The sequence below is a fragment of the Anser cygnoides genome, chromosome 2 (assembly GCF_040182565.1).
Source record: "Anser cygnoides isolate HZ-2024a breed goose chromosome 2, Taihu_goose_T2T_genome, whole genome shotgun sequence".
NCBI classification, from domain to species: Eukaryota; Metazoa; Chordata; class Aves; order Anseriformes; family Anatidae; genus Anser; species Anser cygnoides.
In genome coordinates this window covers 141735492-141751797 of record NC_089874.1, presented here as the reverse complement: position 1 = coordinate 141751797, position 16306 = coordinate 141735492, and the positions used below count along the sequence as shown (strand labels likewise).

At 44.1% G+C, this 16306-nt stretch overlaps 1 long non-coding RNA gene across 1 annotated transcript; it reads left to right on the top strand.

The window, feature by feature from the left end:
• Positions 1–6615: 6615 nt before the first annotated feature.
• Positions 6616–15997, top strand: LOC136789785 (uncharacterized). The gene is made up of 4 exons (XR_010828740.1): positions 6616–7128; positions 7609–7674; positions 9243–9326; positions 14886–15997. It is a non-coding gene; the product is annotated as an uncharacterized lncRNA (long non-coding RNA).
• Positions 15998–16306: the final 309 nt, after the last annotated feature.

Below are 16306 nucleotides of genomic sequence, written 5' to 3'. Positions count from 1 at the left end.
TTTATCTGTTCTCTTCTCACTTACGACCTTGGACCTTTGGATAAATGTACAGCCTTGCCAAGAGCTTAATGAGTTTGGCTAAGGCCTTTTGCATGCAGGAAGCTAAAACTGTAAAATGTTTTTCACAATTTTAAACAATCTGTGTTTCAATTATATTACGTGACTTGCCCATTCTTTCACGTGGTGGGGGTACCATAAAGACCAGTATGAACATAAGGTTCGGATTTTGGCAGGTGACCGCTTTGGCAGCACTACACTATCATGTTCTAACCAACAGTGCAGAACATTTTATCACTAACGTGGTAAAATAAATAGGACATTAAACACAGAACACGTTGACATCCTGTTCCGTGCTTGCCATATTCCTGTGAATCCACAGCATCGTCCACAGGTGTGTTGAGGAGGGGCTAATCAGAAAGTCTGTAGTCCTATATAAGACCTGATTATGTAAAGACCAACACTAAATAAATTAGAATAGCTTAATAAGTAGCCATAACTTAAGGATTTTTTTTTCTCTTGATATTAGAACCAAGGGAAAAGTCCTTGCCTTAGGTCAGGTGCAAAGAGAAAAATAGTAACTATCTGGAACATGCACCAGTTCCTCAGTGTGCCAGCGCTGCTGTCGGGCAGATGTCTCCTTTCTGCCTTCAGACCGACTGAGCTGCCTGCACAGGACACAGAGAACAAAAAGCAGGACTCGGAAAGAGCATTAGGATTTCCTTTTGGGGAAATCCAAGGATCTGCCAGTGGGCCATCTGGGATGCCACCTCCACTCTCTGATCTCTGTTAACACATTTCTGGATCAAAAGTGTAAAGTCCTCTTGAAGGCAAAAAAAAAAAAAAAAATTGGCTTCGTCTTTTATGGAGCCAGGCCACAAGGACAGGATCCAAAAGCGTTGCTTTGCTTCCAGATGCACTTTTGTTGATCACTTCCCTAAGGGGATAAACATCTTCCTGTCTGTCAGACTGTGGTTATGTTAAATGCTTTAAAACCATGTCTCATAATGAACACCACCGAGAGCATCAGCTCTGTGCAGCAGATGGCTGCAGAAACGAGTGCCCTGAGAAATCCAGACGAGTGTCCTGAGCTGTGCTTTTACATCATCTGCCTTCAGCTGAAAAGGAAAGCCCAATGCATCATTTTGACACCGAGGGTGCTACACCTTCACCAGCACAATCCCCCAGCAGTGGTCTTGCTTTCTTGAGATTTAAAGTTCAGAATTGTGATTTCACTCCTTGCACATGGAGTAGCTATTTTACATCTGTAAGAATACCATTTGCACCTCTCATGAGAAGCTTTTTTTGCTGGCACAGTTTGAAAGGACACCTTTCTGGGCATCTTGGAAGTCTAAAGGAGTGGAGAAAACTGCCTGTCTTTCAGTGGAAGAACACAAAATGAGCACTGTACTTCAAAACTGGTTAATAATGCTCATGAAGGGCTTGATTCCACCAATGTTAGTCATACTGAGTAGCTTCTTATTCTACAAGTAGCCTATTCATCTCAGATAGATTAGTCACAGCACAAGGAGAGCAGAATTGGACTCTGAATAATTTCAATTAATTTTCTGCTGAAAAAAAAAAAAAGTATTAATTAATATTTCCCATTTCACCGGCATTTGGCAAATATGTTTTAACTATGCATAAATATTACTCATTTTGTACATTTTCTTCCCATAAAACATATCTTGATGGTTTGTCAAGTTCCACTTAGCTTTTTAATACACTTTTTGTCTAGGCATAATTCACTGCATAAACTGAACAGAAGTGTCAGCCCGGAGCAGGCATAGCTTTACTCTGCCATTGGGGGTTGGAATTAGGTGATTTTAAGGTCCCTTCCAACCCAAACCATTCTATGATTTTATGATTCTACTATAGTTTAGAGTACTTGCAATTAGGGCCTCATTTCTCATGTACAGAATTAGGAGAATTACTTGACCATTCTAATGATACTACTAACATTTATTTGTATGAGTTAGACTCACAGAATCACAGAATGGTTTGGGTTGGAAGGGACCCTAAAGCCCACCCAGCTCCAGCCCCCCTGCCATGGGCAGGGACACCTCCCACCAGACCAGGTTGCCCAAAGCCCCATCCAGCCTGGCCTTGAGCACCTCCAGGGATGGGGCATCCACAGCTTCTCTGGGCAGCCTGTGCCAGGGCCTCACCACCCTCATCACAGAGAATTTCTTCCTAATATCTAATCTAAATCCTACTACTTTTAAGTTTAAAGCCATTCCCCCTTGTCCTATCACTACACCCCCTGCCAAAGAGTCCCTCCCCAGCTTTCCTGTAGCCCCCTTTAGGCACTGGAAGGCCGCTGTAAGGTCTGCCTGGGGCCTTCTCTTCTCCAGGCTGAACAACCCCAGCTCCCTCAGCCTGTCAAGGGGGAAGATGTCCCCTTCCAGTAAATATGGTGTTGGTAAATACATTGCAGAGCATCAATACACGTGTATTTCTACATACAGGTGAGGGGGATGTTGTGAAGAGTCTAAAGTGTATCTCATGTCACCAGGACCGGAGGTAATGACTTTGCTTCAACAGCTAACTGAAGGAAGAACCTGTACTTCTGGTAGAGGTGCTACAGCTAGATGAAGTCCTTCGGTCAGGGGGTAGAAGGGCAGCAGGCACTGGCCCCCAAAATCAAGGTCAGAGGTTGCTCCTGAGTTCAGCCCTGCTGGTCCCATGTGCTAGAGAGGAGTTTCTAAGGGCTCCGTTTCTCTGTCAGTACTGATCATAACCAAGGGTGTAACCAGCTCGGTGAAAGGTTCAGCGTAAGCTTCTGAAGGGAAATGGGGGGACATTCATCTACCACCATCAACACCAGAAGAAATTGAAGAGGCCAGGGCACCCAGGCGAGCTTTGGGATTGAGCTCCAGCCTGACCGAAACATTCCTGAACTATTTCTAAAGACAGTTGTTGTGGGACTTGATACCTCAGGGAAGGGGAAGGCACACTTTGCCTGATCTGCTGGGTGAATGCCAGTACTTGCTGGCAGTTAGACAGGTTTCTGTCACAAGTTATCTTTAGCTGATGAAAATTTCTGGCTAGCCTCTAAGGGAGGCTTCTGCAAGAGCCTCTGGAAACATCTGAACAACATGTTCCATCGGCTGACCCCTGTATCCACAGTGGTTTTAGGTGGCATTTGAAGAGGTCCAACTCTGTGCTCATGCCTAAGAGCTTGTCCTTAACATGCTACAAGCGAGCTATAAAGGTTAGGGGAAAATCTGAAAAAGGGAGCATCTGCATCTGGTTTCACTGGATGCTTAGACATTTCTCTGTTTTACTTCTCCTGTGGAAGTGATACCTGCCAGAAGTTTCACTCTGTTCACCCTTACACAATTTGCCAGTTCTACTCCCTGTGTAACTGCTCAGTCATTCCACATTCACACATGCACAGTCATTCCCTCCCATACAAGAAGCTGCTCCCTCTGGGTCTACATGAAAATTAAGGAAGAAGATCAAAAACAACAAAGCAGACAGATGCCTCACTTCCATTAATTTCTCCAGGTATTAGGGTATGTTAGAGACCAGGACCTTGGTCATTCTGAACAGAGTCAGCAAGAGGAAAAGTATTACAAATGCAAAAGAGGTGCATTTGTTTCATGATGCTGCACTGCATTATACAGATGACTTCACAAAAGCATGTCTTTTGGGAAAACAATGTTTGTCAGCATCCTTGAATACGGAAAATTTAAAATCCGTAAGCACGGAAGCTAAAGAGATGCTCAGACCTCTTCAGCCAGTCATCCAGGATGCGGTATTAATTTACTGCTCTACCAAAGCCTGAAATGCCATCCTTAATAGATAGGGAGTGATTTGCTAAAAGTGGTGTTATTTGTCTCTGGGATTTATAGGGATAACGTCAAGATGAGATAGAATTAATACTTTATCCTATCATATCTCTTTTCTCTCTGAGCATTGGAAACACTTCACAAATAACTGTGATCCCTCACTGCATGGTGCACTACCGTCTCACAGGGATGGATGGAGGACCACTGTGGCTCTCCACCTTAGCAAAATGCAATAGAGAAGAAACAAGAACAACCCTTCCTATGATTACTTTGCTTCAGGAAAATTTATTTTAGAGCATTCCCCGTAAAATAATTAAAAATAAATGTTGCACAAAGACACTATCTTTCCTTATCGTAGAAACGATCTTCCCATGGGACCAATAATGGCACACTACAGCAGCAATACTGCCTTCTATAATCTCAAAAGCTGCATTTTCTAGTTGCTGACACTGAACAGCTGGTCTGATTTGTTTCTCATAACAAAGACAGTATAAATTAAGTTGCCATGTGAATCGAGAATGAATCCCCCACACAAAAGATATGCAATACCTTTTATTTAGCTTTGAGCACTAGAAGTGTTCACAACACTGAAACCTACCGGTGAGGGAAAGACACATATTGTGCCGCACCTTTGAAGAGCAAAGACGTTCCTTTAGGCTTTGATTTTCGGAAGGGGTGAATCCATATAAAATATATACATAAAATATATTTCTACTTTTATAGCTTTAAAGAAAATATCTACAGTATAGCTGCATTTTTCTTCATCTGTTTAGGTTTTCTATCCTATTTGGTTTTGACACAGATGCAAGGGTTAATGAATATCCAGTTAGCTGATGTATCCTAGGGAGCTGCATTTTATTTTAGTGACAGAACCTCAACAGATATCTCACTCACCTGTGAGCACACAGGTTCAAGACCGAAGATTTCTATATTCACTCTTACAAGTACCACCTTGAAAAGACCTTGGTTTTGGCGGTGATTAGATGGCATTTCTGAATGACCCAGTTCCCTCCTGAGGGATGATTCCTGAAATCACTTAATCCAAAAGCAGTGATCCTTACATCTTTAAAGCCACTTCAAAAAGAATACCACATTCAACATTGTGTTTATCTGGCCAGCTTTTCTTTGCCAGCTCAGAAATACCATACATTCAAGAGAAAGTTCATTTCTGGCATATCCAATCAAATAAGGGTTATGTGCCTGTTATGTGTGAAAAAACATCAAATAGCTTCAAAAAGTCCTGCCACCACTTTGTTCTTTGCCCATGTTTTGCTTTAGAAATATTGTCCTTTGCCCACCAGCAAGGGGAGGCAACAGGGGATCTCACAACGAGGACAAATGCAGCCTGGTTGGACCGCCTTCTCCTTTCTCTCCTTTGAGCAAAATCCTCTCTGAACCCATAGGAGGACAAGCCCTTTTCCTCAGATGCTTTGAACATATCCCTGCATCGTTTCCTCTTCTGGAACAGTGCCATCAAATTTCCCTTTCTGACTTCTTGGAAGAGCTTTCCCAGTGTGCAGCCCCCAGTGAGGGTTGTGCTGGCGGGTGTATTTTGGGGGAAACCACACGAAAATGGTCTTGCCCACAGCCATAACCTTCTGCACAGGTGCCCCAGAACCCTGCAGGGTCCCAGGGAGCTTTCACAGTGGTGAAAACGCTCCCTAAATCCTGCTTATCTAGCAAGATTTGCAGAGAAGGAGCCCTCTGCCCCCTCATCTTGCACAGACGGTCTGACTCACTGGACTCAGGATTCCCATCTGGATGTCTCTGAGAGATGGGTCCAAGCCAAGGAGTTTGTCTATTCTTAGACCTATCTGTTATAAAGATAGTTTTCCCCATAAAGATCTACTTTCTTTCAGCCATCTCCGAGAACACCTGTCTCCAGGCGAAACACAGCAGCCGTAGCAGTGTGAATCCTGTTCCCTGCTCATTTTAATGAGGTGTTAATATCAGAGGCTGCTAGAGATTATATAAGTGCTAACATTGCTAAGCAAAACTGCGAAAGAAACAAAAATAAACGGAAGTCAAATAATGTGAACCCTGTCACCGTGCAGTGCCAGCTGCAGGGATGAGGACTGCACTTTGAGGCAGAAAAGTGTTCCTGTGCCTCCCGTGCCCCAGAAGTGACACCACCTGCTTGCCAGATTTTCCAACCAGCGCCTTTCCACTTTCTCCCATGTTGCCTGAGGACATGGCACGTCCTGGTTGACGTGATCCATAAAGCTATGCTGCTCTCCCCTTCCCTGCACCCCTCTTGCTTCTGCACTCCTAATTCCTGCAGGAGATGGGCACCTGGCAGCAGAGAAGCAGCAAAGAGGGAAGCCAGAGGGGGCAGTGTATATTAAAAAACAACCACACCGCCTCTTAAGCGGTCTGGAAGAAGATTGTGCAATATCTGGCTTGTGCACCCATGTGATCTTGTCACTGCGAGCCAGGGTTTTCAGAGGGAACTGAAAGGAGAGAAACACCCACTAGATTCTGCTTCAGATCATCTGAAAAGCTCAGCTGTTTTCCTTCAGCCTCTTCTCTTCATATTTTACATTTGCTTACCATGGTATTTCTCCTTGGGAGCTCATGGGAGGCCAGGCTCATCGCCAGGTCTGTTTGTACACAGTCCCAGGATAGGTTTGGGTTGCTAAGCCAGCTTCCCTGTGCCCTGCATCTTGGAGCAGTGGTCTTTCAGCAAAAGGCTGGTGTGGCCAGGCAGGGTTAAGCAAGCACGGGGTGGGATGGCCAGCTGCCACCCTAACAGGGCTGGGTCTGCGGGAGGACCTTGAGAGGCGATGTTCTGCAGCTGCATGGGGTGCACAAGGTACGGAGATCAAAAGGCCTGGAGAGAAAGAGGAAGGAGAAATCTTCCTCACTAAATAGCTAAGACAAAGTAAAAATGAAAGTCTGTAAAAACGAGGGAAACCATAGCAAAAGATACCGGAGTGTTGGGTGGTTCCTGTGCTGCTCTTATGGCTAAGAACATTCAGGTTCGTTGAGTTTCTGGTCTCTTGGATCACCGTGACAAATACCTGAGCCTTTTCCTTTCCCACAGATATGCCTTGCAGCTTACTATACCTCCAGATGGGATCTCTGGTTGCAGCACTATGTGTCAGCCAGGATTATCCTATGGGGCTGATCACATCTGCCACCCACACACACTTCCTGTGGAAACTATGGTCAGTCAAGGATGCAGAGACACAACAGTAACACAGGGAGCAGGAGGCTGGGGTGCTGGGACAGCAGCTCCAAAGCAAAGTGCTGGATTCCTCTGTAGTCACTGGAGAAAAATCAGCACTTCTAGAACCTGATTCTTCTTGTCCTCGTGCAGATGTCTCCAGGAGATCAGGTAAAACTGCTTTTAAGTGCCTGCTTCTCTCTGACTACAGAGGGAGCCCAGCTGACTAACTGAGAGAAGAGAGACATGGTAAGCACTGAAGTAGGGTGAAATTAATCCCATTGCATCTTTAGAGATCAGGGCAACTTCACACAGGGGCTTTAGAGAGGGCACTTCTATATGGAGACAATTGTATGTGAGACACTTGTGGGTGTAACTTTATACCAATGTGCATGAGAAAGTATCATCCTTAATATGATGCGAACAGTGCCCTTAATCCTACAATCAGATAGCTGTAACACCATATCCTTTTAGTACTCAAATCTGGGTGAAAACATCAGATTTCCCTTCAACAGTAACCAAGATAATGCCCAAGACTAGTCTGGGAGGAGGCTGACCCCAGGGCTGCAGAGCCCCACATTGTCAGAGCATGTGACACTGGGCCCCATCTAGAAGTCACGCGTGTGCCACAATTTCTTTCCTCCTTTCTAGCACAAACTGCCCTTGATTAGTCATCGACCTGGTTTAGAAGTTGCACTGCTACCACACAAGCTGCAGGTGAGTATTTAAATATAATAGGCTGCGATCATTTTAAAACTGGCCTAGATCTAAGCCCGCAGGGGGCTATAACTAATTTGATGGAAGCTGTAGCTTCTAAATAGAACTACCTGGGACCTCTCCAGAGTTGGGCTGTGGGCTTCGCTGTTCCAGCACCAAGCCTCAGCTGAGCTCCCCTAACCGCCCTGCAGCCCTTCACGACAAACCAAGGCCAATCTGGCTATAGCAGGGCTGAGTTTCCTGATGGGCATCCTTCCCCAAGGGAACTAGGAAGCTCATAATGGAAGGAGGGAATTATGGTTTTGACTCCAACACCATTGAAAGGCTGCCTTTTTGTACAGTTTTGAGTCAAAACCATATGCAGCTCCACGGTTTTGGCTGTGTTTTGCTTTGTTGTTTTTTTTTCCAGCTAACTTCAATAGTCACTGATCCAAAAGGTAGGAGTAAGTAAAGTCACCGTATGTTTTAAACCCTCCATACTGGAATACCTTCTGCAATATGCAAGTCCTGTTTTTAATGTCATAAGTCCTTCCCACCTGATCTTTTCAATTCTTCAGCTTTGACTAAGTACATCTGCAAACTCAGGACTAAATATCTGCCTTTTATCAGCAAGCACAACACTGACAGACAAATAAGTATGTATATCTGTAGTGAGTTTGTTCGCATTAGTAGATACTGCTTCCTTGCATTAGCTGGTATACCCGTAGCCTCTAGACCAGGAAATTACAGGTGCTGGCTCTGTATAAATATTGAACAAAATGTTGGCTGATGATGGATGGCACTTAGGTGCTACTTACCTGAAAGTGTCACCCTTCAGATGGTACCACAGCTGAGACTCCCTTGCCCATTCCTGATGTCTGCTGAAGTGGAAATCAGCCATTGCCCCAGGCTCTTTTTCAGATTCCATCTCCTTCAAAATTTCTCTCTTCTCTCTCCAAAAATGATTCTAATAGAACCTTTGAGTGAGACTGCTATACTGATGTATTTGCCTTCAAAATTACTTTGCCATTTCTGTATCATAGTGTAAATGCTATGAAACCATGATAAAAGGAACAGTACAGCAAGTGCTAGTAGTACTGATTTCTAGGATCATCTTTATTCACCGCAGACAATCATATGACATTCACTCTGAATCCAGTGCTACACTACTGAATAAATATTCAAGTGTAGGTGAGGGTCACCTGTAAAAATGTAATAGATATCAGGTGCAACTTATTTGCTAATTATCTTTCTTGCATCAAATCAAAGCAAAGTTTCTAAAATCTTATTTTTTTTATTTTATGCCGCCTCCACACCACCACAATCAGTATTGCTAAGTCTGCAATATTCGTCATGAACTCCACATTCCCCTAGATCCCAGTCATTAGGACTGTATCATGCCCCTTCTTGTCTGGGGGGTAGGAGTAATGCTCAAATCGTGAACAAGCAGAGTCTTTCCCCCAGGATTGGAGAGCAGGAGGGATGTGGCTTGCTCTGCATGCAGACAGGGTTAATTTTTCCTTCTTCCTGCATTCTTTCGCACAGCCATCCCAAGGGAAGTGTCATATTACCTCACCTCTCATTCCTAGGTTTCTAAGTTGGACCTGGATTTGAATTTCCCTGGCATTAGAGGAGTTGCATTCAGTGTTCTGGTTTGGATCCATCTTAAAATGGTAGGTGGGACATTAACTTAAAGAGAGTTTGATTTGCTTATTCCAGATCCAGCCCATCTCACTTTGGACAAATCCTGGTGTCTAGTCTCCCCCTTTTTGTGCAGCTGTGGAAGATACTGGGACAAATCACCACTTTAAAGAGGAAATAAAGTATTCCCTTCCCATGGGAGAATTTCTGAAGAGAGAAAGACAGGGTAGTTAGCACTGCAGCCTTGTCCTGGCTTGTCTACACATGAAAGTTATTCCAGAATAAGCTGGGGTTGAATGTAAAGCAGGATAGGCATTCCACAACTGCTGCGTGTTGCTGAGATCTCAGCAGAAGCCAAGGGTCAAAGTAGCTGCATGCCGATTCATTGGGACTGCCCTGTGTCTTCTTTAGCTACGTCCAACAGAAAGAAACAGGCAAGGATTTTTGAGGACTTTTATGCAGGATAATAGACACAAAAGCAGAAGTAAACTATTTCAGACTACTCAGAATTAATTAAATACTTCTTATTTTCCTGATTTCATAAAACCAAAGCAATGAAATGTTTCCAGGACTTCTTTCCTTCCTGTCCTTGGTTCAGAATAGGATGAGACAAAAAAGGAGAAGAAAAGGCAACCTCCAACCATTTCATTCCTCCCTGGATCTCGCACCAAAAACATAGCTCCGTTTTCCCTCCTCCACCCCACTCCTCTCTGCTGTCTGCTGCAGGGCATGGGTTGGGCAGCTGCGCTGATACAAACCCCACCTCACTGGCAATGGCTCCCTGCCTTTTTCCAGTGCCACGTATGCCCTTTGCAGCAGTGGGCATTGGATCTTTTTGGAAAATACTGGTAGCAGTTAGACTGTCTGGACTGTGAGACCCTCACTAGCATATCTAGTCCAATGATGATAAAACTCAACTCTTTATCAGGCCCTTGGTTGCTTACTTTGGCTAAAACTCTCCTGTGTTAATGTCACTGTTCTGCATGGCATGGAAGCATCACGTGGAAGTGGCACCTGCTGGCATCATTAAACCAAAGCCGAAGGGGCAGAATGGGCCTTAGGTGCTGGGACCTTGAGGGGAAGAGCAGGTGTGTTCTTTATGGCCTCTGCATATTCCTGCTGTGCAGGAATCCAGCCTACCCACAGTAACGTGATGGATGTCATATGGGTGGGTGGCTGCCACCATTTGGATTTGCCACTGCCTCTTGCTCGAGCGCTGTGGTTTTCCCCGGTTACCTCCTGCCCAGAACGTGCTAGGAAATTCCATGTACTTCCACAGGGAGAGGGCAACACTGGTAATACCTCACGGGACAGGTGAAAGGAGGAGGAACACGTCTCTCTGGTGCTTAAACTGATTTTCTTTGTGTGCCTGACAGCATTCTGAAAACAGCTGGTTTTACCCTAGGTAACTCCTATGGCGAGTTACAAAGGACAGGTCCTCATACAGGCCGAGGCAGCTGCTTGGTGCCCTTCTCCTCCCAGAACCAGGACAGCCTGCCGCTCCCCCTTCTCCTCCTTCCCCTCCAGGTCACCACTCTGGTTGCGGGTCCAGCCCGCCATGTCCTGGCGCCCACCAGCCGTGCCAACCCCCACACTGCCCTAAGATGGCGGCGGGGCCCTGTCCTTGCCGAGGACTGGGGAAGCTTCTGGCAGCTGAGGAGACCACAACAGCAGCCAGAGCTGACAGCACCCCACCAGGCCTCACTCTTCCAGGCTGGCATTGTACTTCACAGCTCAGGTTGCCAATTAACCCAATTAATCAACACCCTACTGAGGTGCTAATTAGGGCTCCCCAAGCCCTCCCCTGATAGCATGCTCTCCATTCCTGGGGGTGTCCCTGTGAGGGCACTGATGTTTCCAGGCCGGTGTGGGTGAAAACCTTTGGTTTTGCCCAACTTCACAAATTACTGACTTTTGGCATTCACCTAATAAATAAAGATCCATGAGGTCTGTGGCTGCTCTGAACTGAGAGCTTTTTTTTTACTGCTCCTGCTGAAATGGAAAGTCAGTAAAGAAACAAAATGTGGGACCTGGGCATAATGGCAAAAGGCATTGTGCTTTACTTGGGGAGATAAAATGATTTTTACTAAATTAAATGTAGGTAAAACTTGAAAGGTTTTTTTTTTTTTTGATGTGAAAAAACCTGAAGTTTCACTTTGAATGTGTTGGAATACAGTATTTTCAGAAAGGTGAGACTAATACAATCCAATGCATTCAGCATAGATTTAAATAGGTTTTTATCATCCTCACCCTGGCACCCACAACTTAGTGGACTCCAGACTCCCCAGTTGGCTCAAGTAGACACATTCTATGCCCCCAAATTTAGGAAACAGGAAATTAGGAAATATTCCCCTGGATGTACTGCTTTGTCTTCCTTAGAATGTGATCAGAGGCTAATGAACAAATACTACTTTAGCAGTGGTTCTGACACTTTCTGTTTTTCTGAGAAGATGTAGTCCTAGGTTATGTCTTTATTGTGAAAAAATATATATATTTAATATAGACATAAAATTCAAGTTGAGACAGGCTTTCCTGCTGTTCTGCCACAAAGTGACTAATGAAGCAGGGCTTGGGTTCAATTTTTAGAGGGCCTTTGCAGAAAAGCACTTAAACATTATTTTGAGCTTCCGTGGTGAAATCTGGGAAATTGCATTGTATTACTTGGGCCTCACTGAGTGAAATATCTCCAATAATGAGCAATAAAGTAAAAAATGTATTCAAACAGACATAACATCTTGGAGGGGGATGAAAGAAAAGCACAATAAATCGCATCAATTTGGTAAATCTGAACAACAAACACTCCCCAACACCTTTCACTCAGTATGCTGGCAGTTGTCCTGATATGTTCTTCTTGCTGGGAGTGCTCTCTGCAGCAAGCAGCTCCTACTCTCTCCTCTCCCTGCTTTCCTAAGTACTTTCCCCCAGCTCACAGGAATGCAGCCATTGAATATGCTGATGTCTTACTCCTGTTTTCTGCAGGAAAAATATATTTTTTTAGTCAAACGCATCAATTCAGTAGAGGTAAAGCTTCAAAAACAGACATACGCACAGTGCTCCAGTGAAGAGTTACCATCTGCCTTCCCTTCTCCTCCTCCTCCTCACAGGAAGGAAGAAAGAAATTTCGCAGGGGTTTAGCTCTTCATTACCTGCTTGCTCTGACATTCATTCCCTGCAGGAATTTTCTTGCTACCCAGGCAGGATGAACACCCACAAAAATTGGCAAGGAGATGACTTTTAACTCATTTTCAAAAGCTGGCTCTATTTCAAGTAGACAGTGTCTCTCTTGTATCAAACCAGGAAGAATTTGGTTTTGCTTTTCTCTGAAAAATAGAAAAGGCAAGTAGCTATCCTACTGGTTGCCTTGAATACTAACAGAGAAATATGATGTTTCAAGAATCAAAAGGAAGACAATTTTACCTGTCAAAACCTGAGGATGAAGCTCAATGTTCTCCTGATAACATCTTTTAGCTGAGCATCCTGAAAACCTAAGGCAGAGTTTGCTTTCTGCATAGTCTGCTCCCCTGCCACTTCTCTAGAGCCAGAGGCACTATTGCCTACAGCAGGGAACACTCAAATGTCAAATTCAGAGCTCGGCCATTGTGCCAGGAGAGAGCTGTTATTGCTACACCAGTCATTAGCATGCAGTGTTACACATACGAATGGTGTTTGTATGCTGGAAAACGTTGAGTCTTGGTGCAGAAGCAAAAAAAGTAATTTTGCTGGGATAGTTTTTTAGATTGAGAAAAGTTAGACCAGCTGCCTCAGCCAAAATAAAATAAATAAATAAATAAATAAATAAATAAATAAAACAACGACACCTTCTTTAGCCAATGTACCTTGAGTAAAGGAATTCAATCTCTTGGCAGAACTGTAACAAGCAATACAAGCAGGTTGACAAGGCTTGGGATAGACTTGACAGATGTCTGAGAGAAGAGAAACAGCCGGAAAGAAAGAACTCTTGTAGAAGTGTGCCTACAGAGTTACTCAGCATAGGAAAATACATGTATTCTCCATATTAATCTCAACAAGTTTTAATTTATGTCAGTTTGGACACCAGCAAAAGCGTTATCCCTAACAGGCACAGACTTGGAAAGGTGATTTCTGGACTTTGAGTTATAACTCAGCAGATGTGAATTTCTAAGGTCAGTGAGGTTCTGTGTTGGCATGTAGGAAGTGGTGTATTTTAGAGAAACCAACCCAGCTCTGCTTGAACCACAAGGAAAAAGACAAGCTTGCTGTACAGTTCATATGTTGCAGATAGGGAATTTGTTTCTTTTGTATTGCCCCTGTTGCAAGCTCAGCAAGCAAAGCACTGTGAGGAACTAGCACCCAACAGAATTACATGACCGAGGCTTTTATTGCTTACTGGAAGTTTTCCACAGCCTGAAGAAACAGTTGCAGTCTATTGCATCAATAAGAGTGCAATTTACATTGGAAAGTAAGAATACAATGTTTATTCTGGGAAATTATTGACATAGCTTGATGCCACTTACTACCTTGAAGGTGAAGAGCAATATCACTACCTCGTAGTCATTAGCAATAATTAGGAACAGCTCATCAACCTTAATACCTCCTGTGGCAGACAGGGAAACTATGTCTGTAATCTCTACTGTTTACAAGTGTAGAAAGCAAATAAAGTCCTGAATATTGGCAACAGTGGGATGGATGAAACTCTTATGTTGCCACAAACGTATGCTTTCCAATGCAGTACAGGAGTCAGTTACCTTCCACCACTTTGTCTTGATGAAGATTTCTTATAGGCCACACATGAGATTCTTACCTACCTTGGAAAATTATGTGCATCTTGCTAATCTTCACTTCAGGTTCAAGATGGATTCAAAAGTGGCTTCTCACTACTCCTGGTCTGGACATGGTCTAGCAGTGAGAAAAGACTTCTTTGCTTTCACTCACCTGTAATGAAGGGTCTGACCCAAACTCCAGATCCAGACATTGTAAAAAATTGCATTTTGATGGCAGTTGAGAATCCGTCTAAACCGCAGAATTTGTGCTAATAGCTATACACATAAATTCCCTGCTGGCTGGAGAAACATTTTATGCTAGCAAACGGAGACCTGTTGCTGATACAGTTAAACCATCTTTCTGAGAAATGGAAGCTATCTAACCAAAAGGCTCTTTTGCTTGTATATGTGGTGTCTGACTTGGCTGTGGGTTCCAGGAGGGGTGCCGGCAAATCCATGTCAGTGAGAATATTGATTGTTTTTCCTACTCCTGAGCCAGCGGGGCTCTGCCAGGAAAACGTGGTATTCACGGCCTGCCTGCCATGACTCCAGTCCACTTCCACTTCCCTCTGTGCATGCTTTACAACGAATGATGTGCGATATCTCACTTCAGGCAACTTACCAAGACTTCCCCCCAGATCGCTGTAGCTGCTGAGAAAACCAGTATCCCTCAAATTAGACACCTACTTTAAAGAACAGTGTGCCTCGGTAACAGACATGATAAATGCTATGAGTAATGACAGATCCATGTGTTAGCAGTACCCTCTATCAGCCACCTACTGGCTCATTTCTTCTTTTGAAAGAGGCTTTTCTCCTCTGGTTATGTATGAAATGTATATTTCTTTTGTGAAGGTGGATGTCTCTGCAGAAGCAACGGGAGCAGGAGGCAGAAGCTCCTGAGTCCTGACTGCAGCTGTGAAACAGGCTTGGCGTTGATCATCAGGTTCCTTGCCTCAGTTTCCCCACTCGCCGTTTGAATGATGTCTGTGTTGCAATCACGCTGCAAGGCGTAGCCAATATTTGCGCAGCGGTGCTTTGGAGGTGCCACGCATCAGATCATCCCAGGAGATACCACTATCATCAGTATATCAATTGTATCTACGCAGGGAACAAAATCAGGCACAGATGCTAGCATAATGTTATGTATTTTGGTACAAAATGAAATAAAAATCTTGCCTTCTGTCCTCGGATTTCTTGTCAAACATTCATTGCTTCACATGCTGAAACAGTTAGGAATACAAAGCGTATTTCTATCCTACTTTATTTTATTCTTTGAACAGAACTCCACATAAAAATGTGAAGAACCATGATTGAATCTTAATACAAAAAAAGGGCTTAAGTTACATTCTCCTGGGATCATCTGTAGCAAAGCATAATAAGTTTCTCAATATCTGACCTAATTATATCTGTCCTTCTAAGTTTTGTTTCCCATAAGAGCTAAATGTCTATGGTTAAAAATAACATTTGAAACTCCTCCAAGTTCCAACAGAACTTTTTCAGCCTCTCTCAAATTTAATATCTATTTTTAATTTGTTTTAATTTTTCACCCAACTTTAAAAGTTACGATTTTGAGACTGGCATTCTGTTCTGTTATCCAGCTCCTAAAAATGTTTTGGTTAGATAAACTCAAGAGCTGGGAAAAAAATAAATAAATTATATTACATGTGTTTATTTCATCGTGTTGGAGAAATACCGCCACTATTGGAGCACGTGACACAGAGACCTGGGGAAGGAAGGATGGCTCTGTGGTTGAAAAGAGATTGGCTCTGCTACGAGTGTGTCTTCTGGGTCACATTGATGTCTCTGCCAGACGGTGCCGGGTGATTCTGCAATGGCTGTTGGCATTTTTTGCCCCCTCTGCTAGCAGTCACTGCCCCAGAGCGAGAATGACTGAAGGTAATAAAAGTCCAAGTTCCTGTGACCCACCTGTCCTGTGCAGAGCTCCCCATATCCATGCTGGCAAACTGTGCTAAAACTGGGATGGCAGGATCCTTCATACACCTCTCCTTCTGCTGGCCCTGTTATTAGGGGGTTGGCAGAGGGCTGGCACAGGCCTGAGGCTGGGAACACCTGGTGTCTCGAGCCACCCCGTGGGATTTTCAGAGATCCCAGTGGCCGCTGAGAGCCTTTGTGCCTCTGTGTCCCAGCCGTAACCCACAGACAGCAGCACTTGCCCTGCTGACCAGGCACTGCGAGGCTCAAGTCCTAACGTTAGCCAAGGGCGATGAAATGAGGTATAACGTGTTTAAGAAATTCAAGGGATTATTATAACC